The following is a 25,310-nucleotide window of genomic DNA, read 5'->3' on the forward strand; positions in this document are numbered from 1 at the left end:
GATTCTAAATAAAAGATAATCTGGCAAAACTCCCTACTGTGCTTTGGTAGTTAAGCCTTGTGATTGAGTAGTTCTTTCAGTTCATCAGCGAGATGAAATAAGTGAAGAAGTGAGAAGTAGTACAATAGGGTGAAATACGGTGAGCCTTAGAAACGGCTCCAGTCCTCTTAAGAAACTGTATCTCCTATAAGCCTGTGCATCCCAATCCTAACCTAACAGCAATTTTTGCTCTAATTAAATTCTCTCCCCCCAAAAAGTACGCAACGACCACATGAAGTTTCTGCGGATCTCCACTGTGTCCCTGCCGGCAATGGCTGCAAGGTGCCGAAGTAAAAGGTGTGTTTCTTACCGGAAGAAAATAAAAAGAACAGAAAACGAATTTGGTGTTGTTTAACAAGCGCGCATCTAAGACTAAAACTCTTCCTAAACGCTGGAAAGTCTACAAGGGCAGTAGCTCCACTATCCCTTAACCGCAGCAGGTGCGTGAGGCCCAGGTGTCCGGCCGTCAGGAGCCCACGGCGGCCGACGCGGGCAGAGGCTGCGGCCCGGCCACGGGGGACCTGCACGGACACACGCCCGGGCTCCCGCAGGCCCGCCAGGCCCCACGCCCGTTCCTTTTTCCAATATCGCGCTCGCGAGCTGCGGAGGCTGCGGCATTCGGGGCAAACGCCCCTGAGGTCAGCCGGAACCCGAGCCTGAAAGACCGCCGGCACCGGCGCCCCCGGGACAGCAAGCCCGGCGGAAGACGAAGGTCACGGACAGTTCGCTAGCAAGCAGACCAAAAGCCTCAGCTACTTTGATAAGAAATGAATCTACCAAGAGGTTAAGCGGCAGAGAACCGGCAACCCTGTGTCTCGGGAACAACGAGAACTTCTAAACTAAAACAACCGTCCAGGGTTAAACCGGAAACAACGCTGGTTCGGCGAGCGGACGCTCCCGGGTGTCAGGCGAGCCGGGTCCGCAGGAACGTTCTGGCGGAGGTGCGCACGCGGCCGCCCGGACCCGCCCGGGGAACCCCCCCGGGGAAGCCCCCGGGGAACCCGCCCGGACCTGCACGACGGGACTGAGAGAAGGGGGCGGGGCCCAGGGAGGCGTGGCCACCTGGAGGGCGGGGCCGCGGCGCTGCGCGGAGGGCGGGACGAAGGGTGGCGTACGCAAGCCCCGCCCCTCGCGGCGCTTCCCCCGGAAGAGCGTCATCACTGCTATAAAGGGGCGTGTGCGGAAAGACTGGGCCTTTTCCGTCCGGGGAGCGCTGTGCTGAGGTGGACGCAGGCTGCGCGCCAAAATGATAATTGGGCCGGAACGGACTGGCTTTCCGAAGATGCAGGGGACTCGAGAAGCTTGTTGGGTCGGTAGGGCAGGGTCAGCTTTGAAAACCTTCCGGCTGGCAAGCGTGGCCGGCCTGAGGGGCCCCTTAGGTCACCGGACGGCCGCGTGCGGCCCCGGGCCCTAAACCCCGGCGCGCCTGGGCCGTGGCCCGGGGGACGGTTCCGTGCAGCTGCTGCCCGCGGCGAAGGTCGTTAGTTCCGCCGTCGGTGTCGTGTGGCCGTCTTGAGTGTCACCGTCAATTAGCGTCCGCACCCCAAGAACCGCCGGTTGGACCCCGAAGGTGAGTGACGTCTTTCGGGGCTGCGCTTGGCTGTTGAGTTTCGGGCTCTGAATCTCCATGTGTCTTTGGGACCTGTCAACTGTGGCAGTCTCCATTCCTAGCCATGGAAGAGCATATTCTTGTTTATTGGCAAAGCTGTCACCATTTAATTGGTATCAGATTCTGACTTGCACAAGTGACATTCTTGGCTGTTGAAACTCCGGGGGTGCCGGTTACTGGGCAGACTTTTCTGAACTGTGGTTTGAACGTTTCTAGGAAGCGGAGCTCGTTCTGATGGGTGATGGGAAGATGACAAGGTACGTTTATTTGCTTTTGCATATTCCGAGTTAACTTGAAACCCCTTAGCGCTAAGACACTCGAAAGCTGACGTCGGCGCGTTTTGTCATTTGAAAACCAACCGACTTTGTTGTTGAAATTGCAGAGCAGCGAGGTGAGTACAGACCCGAGGTTTGTGATGCCCGTTTTTTTTTTTTTTTTTTTTGTCTTGCAGATGCCAAGTCCGTAGTGACGGTGAGTGAAGCCTTATCGCGTGTCCTGCCGTGGATTATACCAAAATTTCTCAGTCGTACTTGGAGGAACAGCTGTTTCTGGTGATGTTCTGGAAACTACCAGGGCACCAACTTTAAATAAAGGCCTGAGTTTTTTAGAGGGGATTCCTTGATAATGAAATAAAATGCTTAATTCATGTGGAAATTCGGTGTTCCTTGACTGATCAATAGGCGGAAAGGTAGTTAAAAATAGCGAACAAAATATTAATACCTCCTGGTACTGTTCTTCGGTTATGGCAGCATTTGGGGAAAACTTGTCATTTTTATAATCACCAGGTTAAGCCCAAGGGAGGGAGCAGACACCAGACCACACAAAAGATAAAGGCAACTATACAAGTTGGAAAGTTACACGCTTTATTTACACAGATGTGCACTGAACATTTTATTTTTTAAAAGTCACACAAGAAAATTGGCTATAATAAAAGCATGTTAGATGAACCGTATATTCTATTTCGGGATCGAGCAAACTGCAGGCTGCCCGTTTACTGCCTCAGGTTTGCCGGTCCTCAGTCCTCTTAATCCTAAAGGTTGGCTAGCACCAGCACTGTGACTAAATTACAAGGGCAGCCTGTGAGGAAGTTTCAGTAAAGATAAATTTTCACACCAATATTGCACATTCTGCCCAAGCCCTTGTGCAAGTGCTCACCATATGTAGCTCTATCGCCTAAATGTTAATGCTGCTTAAAAAGTTTTAGCAAAAAATCATGAGCTTTTTAGAAAAATTTTAACGCTGTTCTGCCTGACACAAATCTGCAAAGCAGAACTATAAGCACCTTTGGTTTTGCACCAGTTTTTACAAATCGAGATTTACAAAAAGGCATGATTTGATGCAGAAGGGAAAATGGAAAAGGTCCTTACAGCAGCTATTTAAGAGGAGTATTTATAACCATCGTAAATGTCGTGCTGACCTCTTCGCCAGTTTTTATACTATTTGGGGTTTGGGGAAGGATTTGTGACATTAGCAATAATTCTCGTGTCTGGAAGTGTTAAGGTACCCCCAGCGTGCCTTTTATCTTTGAGCAAAGATGTTGCATTGCTACCCAGAATGGCCTGCAGAGGAAAACAGTAAGCAGCCATCCCCTCCCACTATGTGGGAGAGCCGAGAGGAAAAAATAACCTGTTACCAGCGTTAGGACTCTTCTGGAATTTGGAATCAACCCTTCTCCAGCTGCCTCACCTTGATCTAAGCCTGTTTCCCTATTTGAACACTAGGGCTGCTGCTACTATAAAATCTTACTGGCCTTTTATAAACTATCGGTGAGGTGTATGGCCGCCTAATGTGGTGCCTGGCATGTGCTATGACTGGTGTATGCGTTAAGTGGATTGAAACAGTTACTTTAAAACTTTCCCAAACACATAGGCCAGGAAAGCCTTTATACTAATGAGTTTTTAGTTACTAGTGTTTCGTGATTAATTGTATCGGGTTATTTTTGGAAAACCTACAGGTGGGAGTCAATTACAGGAAAGTTTCAGCAGGTGGCGCTCTTCCGTCACAGTCCATGGAGCATGGTGCTAAGGAAGAGTTAACATTTCTTATTCTCCACTAAGTTAAATCTAAAGTGGTTAAAAGTGATTAGATATGTTAACATGTTGACTAAATTAGGTTGTATATCCAACTAGCAGTTTTCAGGTTGCCAGAAATCCTTCCAGATTTTGCTAGTAGCTTATATACAGTACTTAGAACTTAATTTGGGGGGGCGGGTGGGTCTTGCTATGTTGTCCAGGCTAGTTAATGGTCTCTGTAGTGCTTGGTACTTAACAAGGATACTTGTTTGCAAATATCAATTGGATCACTTCATTTGGGAATGTACTGTGACAAATGTCCTTGTGGCTTAATGATCCTGTTATTCTGGAAATTTTTAACCTTTTTGGCCCTTGATTTCATTATTTGACAAAGGCTACAGAGATAATGATATGTGAAGATTTCTTATAAGTCTTTTGAAAAGACCTCGGCATAAAAAGGAAATAACGCCACTCTTTTGAATGTAGTGAAGGGTATTTTTTTATGTGAAATGTGGGCACTTACTATAAATTCATACACCATATTGATTGAATTATATGGCATTCTCAGTCCAGGTAAATGTAAAAACAGCCTTAATTGCAAAATCAATAAAGAAGAATCTCTGAAGAATGCTGAGAAATAGACAGATAAATACGGCTCAAATGAGAATAAGTTGAGTTTCCGGTGAAATCTGGGTAGACAACAATCCTAATTACGGACAATCAGTATTACACTGAGGTATCTGTAACCAAAAATGTTCACATCACAAATTCTCAAAAGCAGCACAAGGTACACACTTCAAACCACAACGTAAAGCAGAAACACGGGTCAATCCGCATCAGTCGTCCCCTCAGGCTGACTGCTCACAGTGGAGGTTAAAACTGCCTTCAGTTCCTTCAAATACGGTTCCGTCTTGAGGTTTCCGTGAAGAATTACAGTTTGGTGACACTTTTTATCCAAGGGACAAAGGCTGAGACTTTGGTGTAGACACCAGGGGAGTCCTTGACCCCACAGCCATGTCCCCAAGAGGTCACCCCATACACCACCCAGCTTGCGCCAGGCCGCTCACACATGAGGGGGCCCCCCCTGTCTCCCTGGCAGCTGTCCACGCGCGTGTGTTCGCGGAGGTTTCCGGCACAGAGCATCCTCCCCGTAAACCGACCCTTGTAACGTTCTTCACAAACCCGCTTGGGAAGCAGGGAGATGGCTGCTTGCTGGAGCGTCCTCGAATAGGCTCGTCCTACTCGGACCAAATATCCGAATTAGTCAACGGGGCTCCAGCTAATGATCACAACATTTAACAGTTTAGCAAACGCTTAACGGTCTTAAACACAGTATCTGCTGTGGCATTAGTGTAGTTTAAATGGGTGATAACTACCAATGGCATCTGTCATTAGCTGCCCTTTTGCATGCTGACACTTTTGCCCTTACTAATTTGCTCCTCAGTACTGAATCTTTTGAGGAATAATGAGTAACATTGGTAACATAAAGGTAATCTAAAGAAAGCACGTTTGTGCAGGCTTTACTAGTTGAATTCTGTATATTAAGAAGCTGAGGCCGGGCGAGGTGGCTCACGCCTGTAATCCTAGCACTCTGGGAGGCTGAGGCGGGTGGATTGCTTGAGGTCAGGAGTTCGAGACCAGCCTGAGCAAGAGCGAGACCCCATCTCTACTAAAAATAGAAAGAAATTATCTGGCCAACTAAAAATATATAGAGAAAAAAATTAGCCAGGCGTGGTGGTGCATGCCTGTAGTCCCAGCTACTCGGGAGGCTGAGGCAGGAGGATCGCTTGAGCCCAGGAATTTGAGGTTGCTGTGAGCTAGGCTGACACCACGGCACTCACTTTAGCCCAGGCAACAGAGCGAGACTCTGTCTCAAAAAAAAAAAGAATGCAATTATCAGTGTAATTATTTTCAATGGAGAGCAACCAACCTATTATTTCTCCTTATTCAACACTCATTTGTGAATTGAGCAGGTAACACAGGTGAGACTCGGGTCTGTCTCAAGACCCATCCTGAGCAAGCACCAGCCTGTACACATTGATTTAACTCTACGGCAAGATAATGCAGACAGCGTCCAGGCAGGGCAGGGGACCTGAGGCCTTAAGGCCACATGTGGCCTTCTAGGTCCTTAAGTGCAGGCTTTTGACTGAATCCAAATTTTACAGAACAAATCCTTTTATTAAAAGGGGTGCAGCCTAGCACTCTGGGAGGCCGAGGTGGGAGGATCGCTTGAGCTCAGGAGTTCGAGACCAGCCTGAGCAAGAGCGAGACCCCATCTCTACTAAAAATAGAAAGAAAGTATATGGACAGCTAAAAATATATACAGAAAAAATTAGCCGGGCATGGTGGCACATGCCTGTAGTCCCAGCTACTCGGGAGGCTGAGGCAGGAGGATCGCTTGAGCCCAGGAGTTGGAGGTTGCTGTAAGCGAGGCTGACGCCACGGCACTCTAGCCCAGGTGACAGAGTGAGACTTGTCTCAAAAAAAAAAACCTTACTGCCCAGAGCACGCCCACCTATGCAGGTGACACCAGACACGGGAGAGGCCCGGCCTCCCTCACTCGTTCTTCTGTGTCGTTGGCATTACCTGTGTCTCCCCATCCTGTTACGTAAAGTTGGAGGCCGTCTTCTGTGGCCTCTCTCTCCGGAGTGGTAGACAGGCTGGCAGGACGTGGCTGCTGAGTCGGGCGCAGTGGCCTTCTGGTCCCTGTAACCTCACCAGGGCAATGTCATAGTCTCTGCTGTCCGGCTGATACTCCCAGTGGATCACGATCTGCTCGATTCCAATTTCCTCTTCAAACTCCTCCGGCACCAGAGTGTGATAATCCCCAATGCAAACAGCGTAGTTCTTAGTGCCATTCCCATACCTAAGAGGCGGGGACAGCTGATGACACACTTGTGTCACATACCGCAAAGTGGCGATTTTCAGCAAGAAGGTTAGTGGACGTGTTGTGAGCCTGTCCTTGAAATCGTCAGCCCCTCCTGTAAACGTGACCTTCTTGCCATTTCTCTGACCCGCAGTATCAGTCCCCTACTGAAACTCACCGTCATCACCTGTTGTCTTCATCGATGTCCCTGCGTAACCTAGGTTACCATGTCACTCTCTTTTCCGAGAAGGAGCACACATGGTAGATGAGTGGAAAATAAAGACTAATCATTAATCTGTCATTTCCCCCTCAAATGAAAAAGACTCAAGACAGGAACGACAGTCTGGGCAAAATCACTGTCCTGTGTTTGCTATCTTCATTTTCCTGTCATTTCCGAGAGTGTGAGGTCGTCACCAAGCTCCAGGAGGGGAGGAACCAGGTCTGACCCTTGTACCCCTCCAAGCGCTCAGTGCCAGCTACTTTCTTCCCAACAGACAGACTCGACACTCCCCCTCTGTGAACCGAACGCAAACCCAAACTATGTTCTCACGTTAACGCTTATTCATTGGATTCTTTCGCCTCTTTTAAACCTTAGCTCAGATGTTGCCATGGTGAAATCTACTTTGACACCTTGTATGTAAAACCCCAACCCACCTCAAGCCCATTCCCAGACCCCTGATTAGAAACTTGGCCTTACGCCCTCAGATCTATCCACACATCTCCGAATGACTCCTCTCCTGAAACTCCTCCTTGATCATATTTCAACACTCAAAAACCATCGTTAGTTTCCGGCTGCTGAGTGCATGAAAGGGAAACTCACAGCCCCAGGCCCTCCTGGCTTCTGTCCTCTAAGTCCAGCTCCAGTGTCCCCAGTGATCGCTGCCATGCCTCAAATGTGGCTTTTGCTCTCGTAGCTCCATACGCTAAACACCAGATGCTACCCCCCTGCCCCCCACCAGCCTCCACCCATGCCCGGACCCACCTCCCTCTGCTTGAACAGATGCCAGAACACAACCCACTTTCCTCCCCCATACGGTCCATCCCTCCTTTGAACTGTCCTGGTGCTAAAGAAATAAACAAACATAAACTCTTTCTCATGGGAAAACAAAAATGATCTTATCTCCCTTTAACATCTGTGGTCTTTGAAGCAACAGGCAACAAATCTAACCGGATTCCATACAACCTCTCCTTTCTGTTCACCCTTCCTGGGGCACCGTGTGCCATTTCTCATGGCGTGGCACCCAGAACTGAGCACAAGTCTCCGTGTGGTAGAGACAGTGCTTTTGTCCCTGACGACAGTGTGAGACAGAAGAGCAATGCTCTTCGCTGCTCTATCTGGACGCTGTTCCATCAACTGATGCCACCTAAGACTGAGTTCACTTTGTGGACAATCGCATTACACTGCTGACTTGTATTAAGCTTGCAGGACACCAAAACTCGAGAGTCTTTTGCACATGGGCTGTATTTCAACCAAGTTTCTTGGAACTAAAGGCAGCATTTTGCTTCACCCTTATTCCATATTGCTTACCAGAATCAGCCTATCAAGGTCTTTTGCTATCCTGATCCTGTCTTTCAACATGTCACTTGTCTCTCCCAGTCTTCTGGCATCCAAAATGTAATTAACTTACCATTGGTGTCCTTTTTCAGTTTAGCAATTAATATGCTGAGGATAAGTGTCTGCCAACTCTATTCTTCCCCATCAACATTCTTCCAATGTCCAGACTATTCTATCCGCCAAGCACGTGGGTCTTAACCTTTATTGTACATAAGAATGACCTGAGATGATTGAGGAAAATGCAACTCCCGGGTCTCAGCTCCAGAGATTCAGTAGATGTGTAGGAGGGCCCAGGAACCCGGGTTATTAATGAGCTAAGTCAATCTAACATTGTGGTGAGAAGATCACACTTTAAAAATAGTACGCTAAACATTTTTGATCATATTAGCAATATCAACGGGAAAACAATCTATAAAAAAAGGTATAAAATTAGGTCCCTTCCTCACACCATATACCATACACAACGTCTCCCTCCTCTGGGCTCCTGTAGCAACACCGTAAACTCTACGACAGCAAGAATCCTATCTGCCTTGTTCTAGTGCACAGCACATTCCTGGGAATACCAGGGGTTGAATAATTATTTTTAAGTTAATGAACAAATGTAACCTTTATTGTCAATGCCATTCATATAACACAGGAATACATTAAACCCATTGGTATATAGGTGACTTCTTAAACTCAATTATTAATAGATCCCAGAAATGGCAAACACTGTGTAAAATATCGATTTGTATCTTGGGCAGCACTTTAAACAGGGAGGATTACTGCACAAGTATTTATTGAAATGGGTAAGTGAAGAAAATAGAGATCCTAGAAATAAGGATATATGAGAATTTGGCATATACAATGTTAACATAAGTCAGTGGTTAAAGAATGTAATATACAATAAAAAGTACTGGGAAAACCACCTATAAGAAAGGGTATAAAATTAGGTCCCTTCCTCACACCATATGCCATACACAAAAATAAACTGTAAACAGATTAAAAATCTAAATATGAAAAGCAAAACTGTAAAATATTCTAGGAAGAAAAGTAAGAAACTATCTTCATTACATGGGGCCAGAGAAAGATTTTTAAAATAGGAAATATAAAGCTTTTATAAAACTTTCAAGAAAAGATGATACAATTAAATATTTTTAAACATTTTTGTAAGAAAAAGATCATCAACAAGAAAAAGGACATGGTCCAGAATGGGAAAAGGTATTTGTAACACATAACAACAAAGATAGGAAAATAAATAAACTGTGGTTGAGTCTTACAACAGGAGTGAGAATTTGTACGGCAGTTCAAGTGAATGAACAAAATCTACATGGATGGTTTGCAAATAGAAAATGAGGCAAAGGTATGTGCTATATGAGATCATGAGATCATGTAAAAAAAATCATAAAATGAATTTTTGCTTGGAAACATTTTTTCAACAATATGGGACACGTTTTTCAAAACTTTCTATTGTGACAATTTTCAAGCACAAAATTAAAGGATAATCGTGTCATGAGACTCCTTGCACTCATCCCTTCGCTTCGGTAGTTAGAAATATTTTGCCAGACTGGCACGCTGGATTTCTCTGTGTGGCCTTCCCTCTGAGCTGGGAAGACTTCAGAAGGGATTGATAAAAAGTTTGGGATGAAAAAATAATCAGGAGTATAAACGCAAGAAATGACGTAGATGCCACCTGATTTTCTAGAAGGTACAAATCGAGCAATCTAAAAGACACAAAATATCAGGATTCCAAGGATCAAAAACACTCAAACTGCACTCGCTAATTCCTTAGCATTCTTATGAAAAATAACTAAATAAACCGAGGTCTCTTCCACCTCCGTGGGGACACGATTTCACCCCCAGACGTGTTCCTTGGGGAAGCGCTAACATAGCCCCTCTTCTCTTCTCCCTAAATCCAGAGTTTGTTTTGACACAGGGTAACAAGTGGCTTCCTGAGGGCTCTCTTTGTCCCCTTGTGTCACCTCACTCACTCCCACAGTGCTGTCAGCACAGACAGGGACGCCGACGGCCGGCTCTGTCACCCCAAGCACTGGAGAGCCAGAAGGTGCTGGAAGAACTGGGGGAAAGAGCCAAACTGAGTAACTCGGGGAGGGGACACACACCGCTTGAAACAGTGTGCGGCCGTGAGGACCCAGCAGCTGCTCAGCAGCGTGGCCCCGCAGAGGAGCTGGCCACCTCCGTGCGGTGACTTCAGCTGCAGGGAAACCTGCCAAGGCCAACCGCCCCTAGGAAGAAAATGAGCCACACAGCAACGTCAGGAAAAAGAAAAAAACAAGAGAAAGAGAGAGAGAGAGAGAGAAGAGCACCAGTTAAAGCAATGACTTGAAAAAGGAATAAACACAAAAGGGACTTGAGCATGTAAGATCCCTTCCCGCTTTGAGACTGGCCGGGTACCAGCACCCGGGAAGACTGGATGACAAGTGGAGTCTTTGTCACACTTCCTGACTCGAAGTGTCATTGCTCTCCCCGCTCACCCTCCCTCCAGCCGTCTGAAGGAGCATCTAATAAACAAAGTGCTGGTTTTCCACAGAAAACTCAACAAACGATTGATATTAACATGAATCAAGTCTGACACAAATATATTCTAAATTACATGAGTCTCTGTCATTGGACATTTTTTTTCGGGTCTCTGGTTAAATGATTTTGTTTCTGCCACATAACTTTTCAGCAACACATCTAATCTCGTAAATCAGAGGACAGGGATATAAGAACAGGGTCGGGCTGGCGTGGTGGCTCACGCCTGTAATCCCAGCACTCTGGGAGGCCGAGGTGGGAGGATCGTTTGAGCTCAGGAGTTCGAGACCAGCCTGAGCCAGAGTGAGACCCCGTCTCTACTAAAAATAGAAAGAAATTATATGGACAACTAAAAATATATATAGAAAAAGTTAGCCGGGCATGGTGGCGCATGCCTGTAGTCCCAGCTACCTGGGAGGCTGAGGCAGGAGGATCGCTTGAGCCCAGGAGTTTGAGGTTGCTCTGAGCGAGGCTGACGCCACAGCACTCTAGCCAGGGTGACAGAGCGAGACTCTGTCTCAAAAAAAAAAAAAAAAAAAGAAGACAAAAAGAAGAATAGGGTCTATATAAATTAAACACAGGTCAAAAGACAGTGTGATTATCAGCGCAGTCTGTATTTAGTTTAGAAAATAAAATGAATGAAACAAATCCCTTCTATAATAATAGAACATGCCTAGTTTGTAACGCTGTATGTATATAAATAATTCTTTAATATGGAAAATCTGCTTCGAAGAACCTTTTACCTTAAGGAATTTTTCCCACCAATGATCCGCTTCTGCCAACGGTGCAGTAACCTCAGCCCACAGACAGATGCCAGGGGCCCTGAAGGAGGAAGGTCAGGAGTTAGACCCTCGCTGCTGACGGAGGGGTAAAGGCACAATAAGTGTTGTACTCCCCTGATGCTTCCTCCTCTATGTCAAAATCCCTTTCTCTGCAAATTGTAGGATAACTTTTCCTATAATGAAAATAAAAAGTGTCCTCATTTGACCAAATGGTAGCAAGTTGCAAACACATGGGAAATTTTATGAGGTTTCAGCTCCAAGGGGTTTTAGGGCTTCTGAATCACGTGACCCCGTCTAGTGCCTTGTCCTGGTCATGTCCTGCTGCCGACTATAGAAGCTGTCCCGGAGTTCAGGAATGTCAAACAAAATAAGAGAATGGCAAAGGCAGTAAGGGTCTAGTTAGACCCACTTTCCAAATACACCACTGCTCCAAGCCACAAATGAAAATGTAACTCAAAGGAGCAAACATTGCTAGGCTAGAATTCGGATCTGAATTTACATTTACTCGGGGTATTAACGTATGAAAAGGGTTTGCTAAGCCAATTTAAGTGGTCAACTGTATTGATGGGTAATACAGTCAAACTTCCCCAGGTAACAGACTTCTGTCAGGAACATACAAAAAAGAGTTCAATGAAAACGACATGCAAGGTGGTGTACAAAAGAAGGGCAAATCTAACAGATATGACCAATTTTTAAAATAATTTTAGAAAGCAAGAGAATGTATATAGAGGTACTTTGCTTCTTTGGTTATGTACGTGTGGATCAAGCACAGATACGCACTGTCTTTCCATTTGTGTAAGGACAGAAGGGTGGGCATCTTGCCAAGAACACGAGACCTCATGGGGACTAATGGTCCCCCATGATACTCAGGTAGAGGAGAGCCCAGTGGGGAATTAGCAGTCGTTATTTCTTGATGGAGAAAGAGGTCCGACAATGTGTACCAAGATGATTAATTTGCCAAATGACCTCAGAGGCATGCTGTCAAATTGTAACTTCAGCTCTTAGAATATGAGTCCTCTAGATGACACTGCATATTATAGGATATTAGAAAAAAAACATAAGTTTCCAATAGTGCTCCAAGTTGGCTCAATGTATATGATGCCAAGAAAAGGAATGATGTAACAGTGAGCAAGCAAAACCTGAAGTTGACATCACTCTGGGACAAAGCACCAGATTGCAAGAGAATAAAATGTATTTAAACCCACAAACTGTTATAAAAAATAAATAAAAAGCAAAATGAAGTTCATTTATAAAAGGACCCCATCAGATGACCGATGACCAATGACCAATGACTTGAGTTTGAATCACCTTATAGAAGTCACCAGTCAAGAGTGTGAATATCAAATCAATTGGTTCCTGAGCCAGTTTCTGTAATCTAGCTAGTGTAGCAGGAAATCTTTTTACTTGAGGTCTGGCAACATTGTTATAACCATGGAAAGGAGTCAAAATAAGTATTGCCACAACTCCAGGAAGGCATAAAAACAAACACATAAACAATGAAGAAACAAACCCACGGTAGCTCATATTTTAGAATAGGTTTACATAGAAGTGTAGTAAAATATTTCACAGTTATTGAATTTTTATATTTTATAACTACTTCAGGGATTTGACATAATCCAAATAATCAGTTATATTCAATTTGTAAGTGTAGTTTAAATTATTGAAGGGAACTTAATAATCAGAATGTAGAGAAAACTGTCTTACCAATTCCTATGTGTATGTATATGTATATGTAAAAAAATAAAGCACAAGGAGTTGTCAATGTTCTGTCTACACTCAAAAGCTCCTCAGATAGTGAGGAATCATATTAACAACATCCAGAATGCTCTAAAATGCTTAAAAGAAAAAAATGTTTTTAAACGTAAAAAAAAAAACAACATCCAATTCATTTATTGCATTCATTTATTGCACTGTCTTTGGCAGTTATTAAAAGGTTTTAGAAAAGAATAATACTCAAATACTTAGATGTACCTGATCTTAACAAAAGCCAATGGCACAAAAATATGAACTTTCAATACAGACAAAGAGATGACTGTTCTTTTCAGCAAATGTAGCAAGACCTTATCCTTACAAAAAATTATTTAAAAAAAATTAGCAGGGCATGGTGGTGCATACCTGTAGTCCCAGTGACTTTGAGAGATTCATGTGGAAGGATCGTGTAAGCCCAGAACTTGGAGGTTGCAGTGAGCTGTGATCACAGCACTGCACTCCGGCTTGGGCGACAGAGAGAGAGACCCTGTCTCAAAAAATAACATAAAAAATATATATAACAGAATAAAATAAGAGTGAAGAAGTGCCTTTGTTGGATTCATCTCTCTATTTCCATTGCTTTCCTTTTTAAGATGGAAATATCAATTCTGGATCTTCAAGGACAGCTTTATTTCATCCAAAGAAGGGAATATAGGAACCACTAAGAATGTACAAAAGGGGTGATCCCAGGGATCACAGTTTCTGGAAATCCGCTCCTAGCCCTGAGCATGCTCTCTCTGCAAGCCCCACCTGGGCAAGTTTGCCAAGAACCACTGCTCTAAATACTACCACCAGGAGCAGGCACTGACTGCATACGTTCTTGCTGCACGGGACTTACGTCACCAAAGCCCTCCTTGGAGTAACGAGGTGGGGGTCATCATCCCGTGGCTTGCTTAGGGCCCCAGAAGGCGGCTCACCTTTCTTGCTGTTACCTGACACTTTCTTGCCAGAATAATCGCAAATAACGCCCGCATCCTCGCTGTGGCGGCAGTTGTGCCTTCCGATGTCCTGCTTGATGCAGTCAGCCAAGGACCGCCTCCTGTCCTGTGCACTTCACATTGTCCACGTGGATGGGTCCTGCTCCTTCCCCAAAGTAAGCCACGCCTCGTGCTCTGGCGGGGCCCCTGCAAACAGAGCCTTCTTAGGCACACGGAGAGTCAGTCCATCACGCATCTGAGCAAATCACAGCCTGTGCCCCCGTTCCATGTTCTTCTCTAATTTTTACACATTAAAATTAGCATCTGCATGTGCTAAAAAACATTTATTTCATGACTGTCAAAAAAAAAAAAAAAACCTAGCCTGTAATCCTAGCACTCTGGGAGGCCGAGGCAGGAGGATTGCTCAAGGTCAGGAGTTCAAGACCAGCCTGAGCAAGAGCGAGACCCCATCTCTACTAAAAAAATAGAAAGAAATGATCTGGACAGCTAAAAATATGCAGAAAAAATTAGCCGGGCGTGGTGGCGCATGCCTGTCGTCCCAGCTACTCGGGAGGCTGAGGCAGGAGGATCACTTGAGCCCAGGAGTCTGAGGTTGCTGTGAGCTAGGCTGATGCCATGGCACTCTACCCAGGGCAAGAAAGTGAGACTGTCTGAAAAAAAAAAATTTTTAACTAAAAATAAGTAAATAATTTAACTTTAAAAAAAGAAAAAAATAGAAATGCTTAGTGATGGAAGATTCCTGTGCCCAAAAAGATACTTCTAAAGTTTCTCTTAGAATTAAATCTTTTTTGTGTAAAACTCATTTAATGATATTAAATAATAATAAATGGTCATTGGATCAAATTTGCATTTGCATTGTATCAAATATTGTATCTTACGTGACATAAGGTTTCTCATGATAGAAAAATTTGCATAGACTCTACCTGTTACTTTGTTATAATTCTGAATCAAATCAACATGCTGCCAGTATTTTCAACTGAATAATATAAACGAATTTTAGATAAGAAGTAACTCATTAGAACAAGCACAAAAAAGTCAGAAATGGGCACCAGTAACCACCCCAAACAACGAAGCTTTCCTTACTTAAAGCCAAGCTGCCGACAGACCACAGCTGCGTCCTTGTCATTCCATCCATCGTCGCAGATGGTTCCCCACTGGCCATGGATAAAAACCTCCACGCGTCCCTCCTTCTTGTTTTCTCCATCCACCAGTCGGAGAGGAAAACCTAGGCCGCCATTCGAGAGCATTAGAACAGCCGAAACAAGCATGAAGCATGAGAGACTCAAACTCCTGGGCTCAAGCGATCCTCCTGCCTCAGCCTCCCGAGTAGCTGGGACTACCGGCATGCGCCACCATGCCCAGCTAATTTTTTTCCATATATATTTTTAGCTGTCCAGATCATTTCTTTCTATTTTTAGTAGAGATGGGGTCTCGCTCTTGCTCAGGCTGGTCTCGAACTCCTGAGCTCAAGCGATCCTCCCACCTCAGTCTCCCAGAGTGCTAGGATTACAGGTGTGAGCCACTGCACCCGGCCTTTACAAAATCTTAATATAAAATATTTGGGAAAGCTAAACAATCTATGGGTATACAGTATCTTTAATTATATATCTCAAATTGATTTCTAGCAGTTTTAATTTTTCCTGTAACATTGATATAATACACTATTTTTGGAAAATAATACTATCTCTTAGAAAAAAGACAAAATATAGCATAACTACAAATTAAAAGTCTAATTTTATACTGTAAAACTGAGTAAGAGGTAACATCACTGGGAAAGAAATCTTTGCTAGGGCTTAACACTCTGAAGTTTAGAATCTGTGTCACGTTAAAGTGAGAAGTCTGGCCGGGCGCAGTGGCTCACACCTGTAATCCTAGCACTCTGGGAGGCTGAGGCGGGTGGATCGCTCAAGGTCAGGAGTTCAAGACCAGCCTGAGCAAGAGCGAGACCTGGTCTCTACTAAAACAATAGAAATAAATTATCTGGACAACTAAAAATATATATAGAAAAAATTAGCTGGGCATGGTGGCACATGCCTGTAGTCCCAGCTAGTCGGGAGGCTGAGGCAGGAGGATCACTTGAGCCCAGGAGTTTGAGGTTGCTGTGAGCTAGGCTGATGCCACGGCACTCACTCTAGCCCAGGCAACAAAGTGAGACTCTGTCTTAAAAATAAATAAATAAATAAATAAAAATAAAAAATAAATAAAGTGAGAAGTCCACGTATTTACCCCCCAGAAATTGACTCTCACTCACACAGGCGCTAATTGCATTCTTACCAGAACTACTTTTACTGGCTTACAATTTTACTTTTCAGTATTCCACCTACCGCAGATGGAAAAGAGTGTGCTAAATAGGGCTAAAACTAATTTTGAGAAAAGTTGCATTCACATTTAAAGTTCAAGTGCAGAAGTAAAAGTAAGTAGTAAAAACCTCTACTGTTTTTTTTTTTTTTTTTTTTTTGAGACAGAGTCTCACTCTGTTGCCCAGGCTAGAGTGAGTGCCGTGGTGTCAGCCTCACTCACAGCCACCTCAGACTCCTGGGCTCAAGCGATCCTCCTGCCTCAGCCTCCCGAGTAGCTGGGACTACAGGCATGTGCCACCATGCCTGGCTAATTTTTCTATATATATTTTTGACTGTCTGTATAATTTCTTTCTATGTTTTAGTAGAGACGGGGTCTCGCTCTTGCTCAGGCTGGTCTTGAACTCCTGAGCTCAAACGATCCGCCCGCCTCCGCCTCCCAGAGTGCTAGGTTTACAGGCGTGAGCCACCGCGCCCAGCCTCTACTGTTTCTTAAATGCTGTTATTTGTATCAGTAAACCTCTATCTCCTTCTCTAGGCTTATCTTTTCCATATAAAGTATTTTTTAGTAAGTGGGAAAGTAACGATCTATTTGACTGAATAAATGGTCATATGATCATTTCCTCAAAGGATATTTGGCTCAGACATAATGTTCTTTGGACAAATGACTTGAGTTAATAGACACATTACCGAGATTAGAATAGAACCAAAGAGATTCATAATAGTGATCACATATTTTATTAATAATTATCACCTTCCACTTTTTAAATTTTTAAAAAATACATTTAGAGTCCTAGAATTAAAAAGAGTTTCAGGTGAACTGGAAAGGTCAGTTGTCCTAACCATCCGATGTAGTTAACAACACAGGCCTGCAGAGAACTCAGATTACACGGTATTCTGTCACCAGATGTGGTGACAGAGCACATCTGAGCTGTCACCCCAAGACCCTAATACTTGCTCTCTGGGGTCGAGAGGGTCCATTTCTAGCAAACAGCTTCCTTCTCCCCAGCCACATGCAATCATTTATCACATAATCCTGGGGGGATCAAAAGAAGAATAGGACAAGGGACAAGGAGAACAAATACAAAGAAAGAAAATTGGAACTCTAACCCGCGAGGGATAGAATAAAAACGTGTATTTCTACTTGATATAATGCTAGATTAGTGCAGTGAGTCACCACAATCTCACCGTTCAGAGTACAACGAGGAATAACCATCCACTTTGATGAACTTAAAGTATGCAATATGCTTAATGCTGTGGGAATCAACAAGTTTTGTTACTTTATAATGTGAAGATTTCAGCTTCATGGTCCCAAAACAAATGGATACAAGAGGGGGCTGGTTCAATCCTGAGGCTAAAAGACCACCTATCGCATTTTAACATCCACTCACACACACTCACACTCACACACACACACACACTCACACACACACACACTCACACACACACACACACACACACATGGATGCATGTGTAGGTACATAACAGAGCTACAAGAGCATTTCTGGAAAGTCTTCCAAATGCCTCCTTCTGTATTTTTCAGGAGTATTTATTCTCCCCTACTTGTCAGACATTGAGAATCTGTCAAGAATGTTTAACTGTTCTTTGCCCATATAAGGTTCTGTATCCAGAATTATTGCAAGACTGTTAGAGGAGTTAGTGGCCTTTGATCCAACTACAAAGCTGAAAAAAAATTATAATTTGGGAGTAGCAAAGGTCCCTGATGGGTTTCTGGAATACAAGAGCATCTTAGAAAGATGGGTGGGCTATTAACTGCAAGGAATCCACTTAGAAGCCCCCTGACAATCTCGAGAGAGCAATGGCTGGCCAGGGACAACAACTGAATCCTTAGATGCAGGGCAGAGCTGGGGTGGCGGTGAGGGGATGGAATTTCTTTTTTTTTTAATCCTGTCTCACATAGTTCATTAGAATTCAAAGTAAATAAAAACCAGAGCAGGGGACCAAGGAGTAGGGGGATGGATATTGCAGCTTCTTTAGTCCATAACTCAGATACATGTGATCCTAAACTTTTTAGAAACTTCAGCTTCTAAGTAAAGAAACCCAATTTAGGGGTAGACATTTCATAGTTGGTGGAGAGACTCAAAAGATTGTTTTTTCTCTGCATAAAATTGACTGAAAATTAGACAGTTGTGGGAAATAGACCCCCCCAAAAGTGCCATTGCACATTCTGGAGCAGCAGGTAGAGGTGCAGTGGCCACTGAATTAGGGATACCGAGAGCCAGGCCAGTCCTCACCCAGAGAAAGTCTGTGTCCCTCGCTGCCAGGGTAGCAGGCGACTCCAACGTCCTCGTGATGGCCTCAGTCATGCCGCCCCCACAGCTTCCTGGAGCAGTTGAGGAAACTGGTTTCCTTTCCGGAGCAGGTGACGTCGTCCAGCCATATGGGACCCATGCTTTCTGGGAAGTGGTTTGCGGAGGCTTGTTTGCCGTATCTGCGACAATAAAACAAACATGGTAGACTGCTGGCTTCAAGGAACCACCACACATAAAACAACCTAATGAAGTGTCATGACTTCAGAGGGTAAGAATTAGTGCTTTTCCTACCTTGGGGACAAAGTTCTAAGAGCTATGTTTGCTCCATCACACATGTTGGTCATCTTAACAATTTTCTATTATTTCACTGGGTAACTAATGAATAACTAATCCTCTTTCCCCATCCCTTCTTGTGTTTTGTCTACAATGTAACCCACCCATCAAAGAGAATGCAGACAAAGAGGAAAACCCTCAAATTCCTGACCATAGAAGTCACAGTGTGGACCAGACGGTGAGAACACAGAGCTCGTGTTGGCCACCTGAGCTCACTGATTCCATCCGCTTCTCCAGGCTTTTCTGCTAACTGACCTCTTCTCCACTAGGAAAAGTGCGGATTAGTTCAGGGATGACTCAGGCACTGTTCCTAATCCGTGATGAAATTTGGATTTCGGCCCATTAATATCAGAATGACAATGTTCTTAACTTTTCATAAGATTATATAAACTCAACTTTTTATAAATTATATTTGCATTCCAGCTGACTTTATTTGTAACATTGCACTACCAAAAAACTAAATATGTTATAACAAATATATACGTTGCAGAATAGGAAAGATCTACAAATAAAAATGGTAATTTAGTCTACAATCCTTTCATTCTCCCCCAATTTTGTTTTCTTTTGTCCCATAAAATCCAAACCTCCAGAAATTACTGAGTTTAAGGATATTTTAGGTATCTTTCAGTTTGAACAGTCTATGAAATCCAACTCTTACTCATAAGTTTTATGTCCATCATCTCCCTCAATTCATGTTCTTATTATTTCTATGCTAAGAATACAAAGAGATCTTTCTCCCTGGCATGAGTTTTCTTAATTTCTTTCTATACAAGTATTTATTAAATTTATTTAGCAAGATGAACATTTTACTAAATTAAAACAATGAAACATTTAATAGACCGTTCTAAGGCTTTTTTTCCTATTTGCTAATTAAGCCTTAACTAGAAAAGTAATTCACCTAAATGTCCCATTGCTATCATTTTTCACCATTCTTACATGAAATGCCCCAATCTGATTATCATCTGTCCTTATCAACCATATAACATACAACAGGAAGTCATTTTACTTTGGGATTGCATTTGCACAAAGAAACCTAAAAAGTTTATCCTTTTCTCATGCCCCCAAAAATTATTTTTCAAAAATTCCTCCCTAAACTACAAGTAAATGTAGCACATGCTTTTACTACCATCCAAAACAATCACTTAAAACTTCTAACACACATTATTGAGAACACTTTTAGAACCAGTAAGTTTGTATACTACTGTGTATGCAAGAAAAACTGAATGGATTTATGAAACTAAATAAAATATGGAGAAAAAAATCAATGTCATCAGTTTTCATTAATAAGGAAAAAATGTGGATATAAATAGTAAACAATAGGATTTATGACTCTCTAAATCTATGAAATTGGAGTATAGTTAACAGTCTCATAGAGATTTACTTAAACAAAATGACACGTATTAAGTAATTCTCATTAATTAAATGTCAATACACTGTATTTATTTGGCTGTTACGTCATAGCCCTTTACCCAATAATTATAACCGTTCTGCCCAAGAATATTCAAGACATGGCACAATTACATGCATTTATATCTTCCTGATAGCATTATTGTAATAGGCAAAATTAAACTAAACTAAATATTCAATAAGTTATGGTATGAACCTTTTATGAATATTGTTATTAAAAATTATGACTACATAGCAATATAATGGTAAAAAATATGGATATAAAAATTACACGTCCACTACTAGCACTGATATAAAGTCATACACACAAATTATAATAATGATGGTGTAAGAATAAAACATTATGGATGTTTTTTTAATTTTCTTTCTTTTCCAAACTTTCTCTGTTTTATGTTACTTTTATAAATTTTAAAATATACATTTAAACACAGCTTTGCCTAGCTTGAATGAAGGCATATTTTTAAGATGGAATGAATATTCGCAAATAGCTCTATCTGAAGCTGCAATGAAACAATGTTGCCAATTTTCTTCAAGCTTCAGACAATTCCTTCAAGCATGACACAGAAACACGAAAAACAAGAAAGAATGGGCGTTCATTCAATATTTAACGGAAAGGCATCGTTTGCGGTTACGGGGACATACTTGGGTCTGCTCTGGAATGCGCTGTGTGTGGCAGGGGACGAACGTCCCCAGGGTGACACTTGGCTTTTACGTGAGTGAGGGCAAAGGCGAGTTCTAGAGGGCGTCTCATAACAAGAGGGCTGTTTTTCTCAAATAAAAGTGAGAATCACCATCACATTCTGAGAAAGGGAATAATGAAACACGAAAGCATTTGACACCGGACGTCTCTGCAACGTTAGACACGACGATGTCGAAACTAACGACATGCAACAGTATTGGAGCGTGAGAATAAAATCGAGCAAAGTCTTGCTGGAAGAGACACAGAGAGACCTAGAAGTCACCCTGGCTTCAACCAATTGTTCAAGACGAGGGGTGGTGGTGGGAAAGGTGAATGAGACAAACAGCAAGACATGGTCACCCATCACCTTAGAAACTGTCATGGCTTTTATTGTTGTGCTTCCCTAGATAGGCAGAGAGATGATAGCGAATATGCATTTGTAGTATTATAGAAATTCCAGGCCGGGCGCGGTGGCTCATACCTGCAATCCCAGCACTCTGGGAGGCCCAGGCGGGAGGATCGCTCGAGGTCAGGAGTTCGATACCAGCCTGAGCAAGAGTGAGACCCTGTCTCTACTAAAAATAGAAAGAAATGATTTGGACAGCTAAAAATATATAGAGAAAAAATTAGCCGGGCATGGTGGCACATGCCTGTAGTCCCAGCTACTCGGGAGGCTGAGGCAGGAGGATCGACTGAGCCCAGGAGTTTGAGGTTGCTGTGAGCGAGGCTGACGCCACGGCACTCACTCTAGCCAGGGTGACAGAGTGAGACTCTGTCTCAAAAAAATATAAATAAATAAATAAATAAAATAAAAAAAAGAAAGAAATTCCAATAGAGATTACACAATAATATTTTTAAAGACAGAATCTGGCATTCAGCTGCCTCATCCCAGTGAGCCTTACTTAAATCCCAGCTGCCGACAAACCACGTATGTGTTCAGCTCCGTCCAGCCGTCGTCACAGACGGAGCCCCACTGTCCCTGGTCCCTCATGGCTGCCTTTGCCCCCTGCGAGTCTGATGGCCCCATCTGGGATGAGAAGGAGACACAGAGACTAAGCAAATCAACACTCAAAAACAGGCAAAACAATGCTGTCATTTCATGAGAACTATCAGCAGCTCCAGGCCTCTTGTTAAACTTGTATCACATCTGTGCTCGGTGACCTGGGGTTACTGTATCGATGCTGAAGTGTGACAGTGTTCCTTTCTATGTGTACTCCTGTCCTCTGAGTAGAAAAATATATCCTGATATAATTCTGAAGTATCTATTTAAATTTTTCTGGACTAAGTAATATTTGTGACATTTCCTATAACATTAGCCTTTGAAATCTAAGCAGCATGGGCCATTTAAATGTAAAAAGTAAGAACACATATTAACTTGGAGATGGTTCAAAATTTCAACTGCAAATAAAAAATATTAAAATAAGATGACAGAAGAAACTATTCTGGATAAAGGACAGTCTGTCAGGTCAACGCATTTATTATTCCTTAGGCGTCCATGAGTCATAAACACTGGAACGCACATCTTGCCTTTGTTCTTTTATTGATGACACAGATCTGAATTGGAATCTTATTAACTGAATAATTAAAAGAGCTTCGAAGCAGATACACAGGACAATAAATTTAAATTCTAAAAATGTAGATTTAAAAGCCATTTTCCATCCCAAATAATCCAAATAGTCCTCCTATCAAACATATATATAATCTTGGGTAAAAGTCAGACTTCTCATGAATCTCTGGGATCATTTAAAGCAAATAAAGTTCTCTTAGCAACAGAACCATTTATGAACATAACACTGCACTGTCTGCAAGGCACTCGACGAGTATTACCTCATCGGACCATCACAGCAACACTACAAGGCTATCTTCATTTGAAAGAGGGGGAAATTGCGACTCAAGAAGATGATGTGCTCTGGTTTAAAATCTGGCATAAATTATCTATTTTTATTGACTACCAATGTGTTAATCTGCTAATAAAAACAAAGGCATGTAGAGAATTGTCAATAAAAATATAAATTTAGTATTTTGTAGGCTCCAAGAAGTTATTTTTTTAATTTTTATTAAAGAAAGATTTAAACAAAAAAATTTTATTCAAGTTCTTTTTGCCATAAAAACAATGGATTTGTGATAACTCAACTTCTCTTGACTGTTCATTTCCTTCTTCTCACCCCCAACATGTAATCACACACACACACACACACACACACACACACACACACACACACACACACCAGTCTGCACTCAGACACGCCCTTCTCCTACCCCCTGACATGTTTCCACAGTCGTGCTACAATCTGGAATAGTCTAAAAACTGAGCAAAGCTCACTTGGTTTCTTTAATAGTGTGCTTTTGTCAGCAATCGCATCACTACAGTTTTACCAGCTATAAACACGTTAAACACCTTCTGAGAGTCAAGCCAAGTTAATAGACGAATGGAATAAAGACGTAATCTTTACATCTACTGCCTGAAATTTATCACTGCACACTGATTTCACTACTGAACCCTACGTTGCAACAAAGTCTCGTGTCCTGATCAAGTTTTACAGGACTGTAGAGCCTTAAATTGCACAATTCCGAAATATCTGTGAATAAGGAGATAGTATTTTGATATACGATTTGTGTTTTTTTTTTTTTTAGTTTGATTTGGGGGATTGATGTGTGTGCCCACGTGGTGATACCATCTAAACCGAGGGGGAGGGGCGCCGGGACAAGCCCCAGCGGTGCCGGGGCAGGGGTCCGCGCACGAATGGGGCCAAGTCCTTGCCTGTGACGGGGGTGCAGGATACTCCCGCGTCCTCTCTGTGGCCACAGTCGTGCTGTCCCCAGGAGCTCCTCGCACACTGCTCGACGGAGAGCTCGTTCCCCGTGCAGCGCACTTCGTCCAGCACCACGGGGCCGGAACCTTCGCCAAAATACACCCCACTCCACGCTTTGGCGATGCCACTGCAGAACACAGGATTCCGGATTAGACATCAGAAGTCGGTCTGGCGCATTTCTGTGGCCCCTGGTAAAAGCACAGTTATTAATCCTACTTGCCAACTCACTTCGAAGCTCATGCACGACTTTCTGTGTCTCTTTTTTGTTTGTTTGGTGTTCTTCTTCTCATTTTCAGCCCTTACACACGTTTCAGAGATCATTAGGGATGCCCCAATGTGTACCCTCCTTTTCTCCATTAATAATGGAACCTCGGCCGGGCGCGGTGGCTCACGCCTGTCATCCTGGCACTCTGGGAGGCCGAGGCGGGAGGATCGCTCGAGGTCAGGAGTTCGAGACCAGCCTGAGCAAGAGTGAGACCCCGTCTCTACTAAAAATAGAAAGAAATTATATGGACAGCTAAAAATATATAGAGAAAAAATTAGCCGGGCATGGTGGCACATGCCTGTAGTCCCAGCTACTGGGGAGGCTGAGGCAGGAGGATCGCTTGAGCCCAGGAGTTTGAGGTTGCTGTGAGCTAGGCTGATGCCATGGCACTCTAGCCCAGGCAACAAAGCGAGACTCTGTCTCAAAAAAAAAAAAAAAAAAAAATGGAACCTCAGATTTTCAGGAGGACAATGGCTATCCGGAATAAAGACCATTTCTCCCAGCCTCCCTCCCCTCCTTCTTTTTTTTCTTCAGTGTATTTTTTGTTGTAAATTGTCAAGATAGTTGTAATGTTATGGGAAAAGGGCAACTAAAATAATGGGGAAGAGATATAGGATCAGTGAAAAAACAAACTAAAAATATAGATGCTGTAGTCTAAAAATGACAAGGCTGACAAGGACTGAAAATGCAATTTCTGCAGTCATTCATCATTTTGACAGGCAGTTACGATCACTGGAATCTGAGGTTCTAGTGGTGTCACTTCCAACTGTGGAAGAAGTAAATTTACTACGGATAAACTTGAGTGAAGAGACGTTTTTGTTAGAAATAGAGGTGGCTGTAACAGAACTGAAAATCACAGCGACTTAAACAAGTTTAGACCAGAGGTAGCTGCCGGCTCGAGGGCAGTAATTAGGGCCCCAAGCTCGTTCTCGCTTGCTCTACTGTCATCCTTAGGGTGGCACCTTCTGGCCCAATGTAGCTCCTCAAGCTCCAGCCACCCCCTCTGCCCTGCAGTCAGCGAGGAGGCGGCAGTGGGACAAGGACAGGACACTTCCTACAGTGATACGTGACACTCCTACCTAAACATCACTGGCCCAAACTCAGTCATCTAACATGGGTGCAAAGTTTGATTTGGGGATGATGAAAAATTCTGGAGAGGGACAGTGGTAATAGTTGTAC

The 25,310-nt window shown here is 43.3% G+C and overlaps 1 long non-coding RNA gene, 1 other non-coding gene and 1 pseudogene across 2 annotated transcripts; 2 read left to right on the plus strand and 1 right to left on the minus strand.

Moving 5' to 3' along the window:
• Positions 1–1,224: 1,224 nt before the first annotated feature.
• Positions 1,225–2,302, plus strand: LOC123627390. The gene is made up of 3 exons (XR_006731268.1): positions 1,225–1,609; positions 1,865–1,905; positions 2,100–2,302. It is a non-coding gene; the product is annotated as an uncharacterized LOC123627390 (long non-coding RNA).
• On the plus strand, positions 1,663–1,793 carry LOC123627402. Its single transcript, XR_006731276.1, has one exon. It is a non-coding gene; the product is annotated as a small nucleolar RNA SNORA24 (small nucleolar RNA).
• Positions 2,303–4,239: 1,937 nt separating the features above from the next.
• On the minus strand, positions 4,240–24,106 carry LOC123627275 (annotated as a pseudogene).
• Between the last annotated feature and the right edge of the window lie 1,204 nt (positions 24,107–25,310).

This window comes from Lemur catta, chromosome 24, assembly GCF_020740605.2.
Source record: "Lemur catta isolate mLemCat1 chromosome 24, mLemCat1.pri, whole genome shotgun sequence".
Taxonomy (NCBI): domain Eukaryota; kingdom Metazoa; phylum Chordata; class Mammalia; order Primates; family Lemuridae; genus Lemur; species Lemur catta.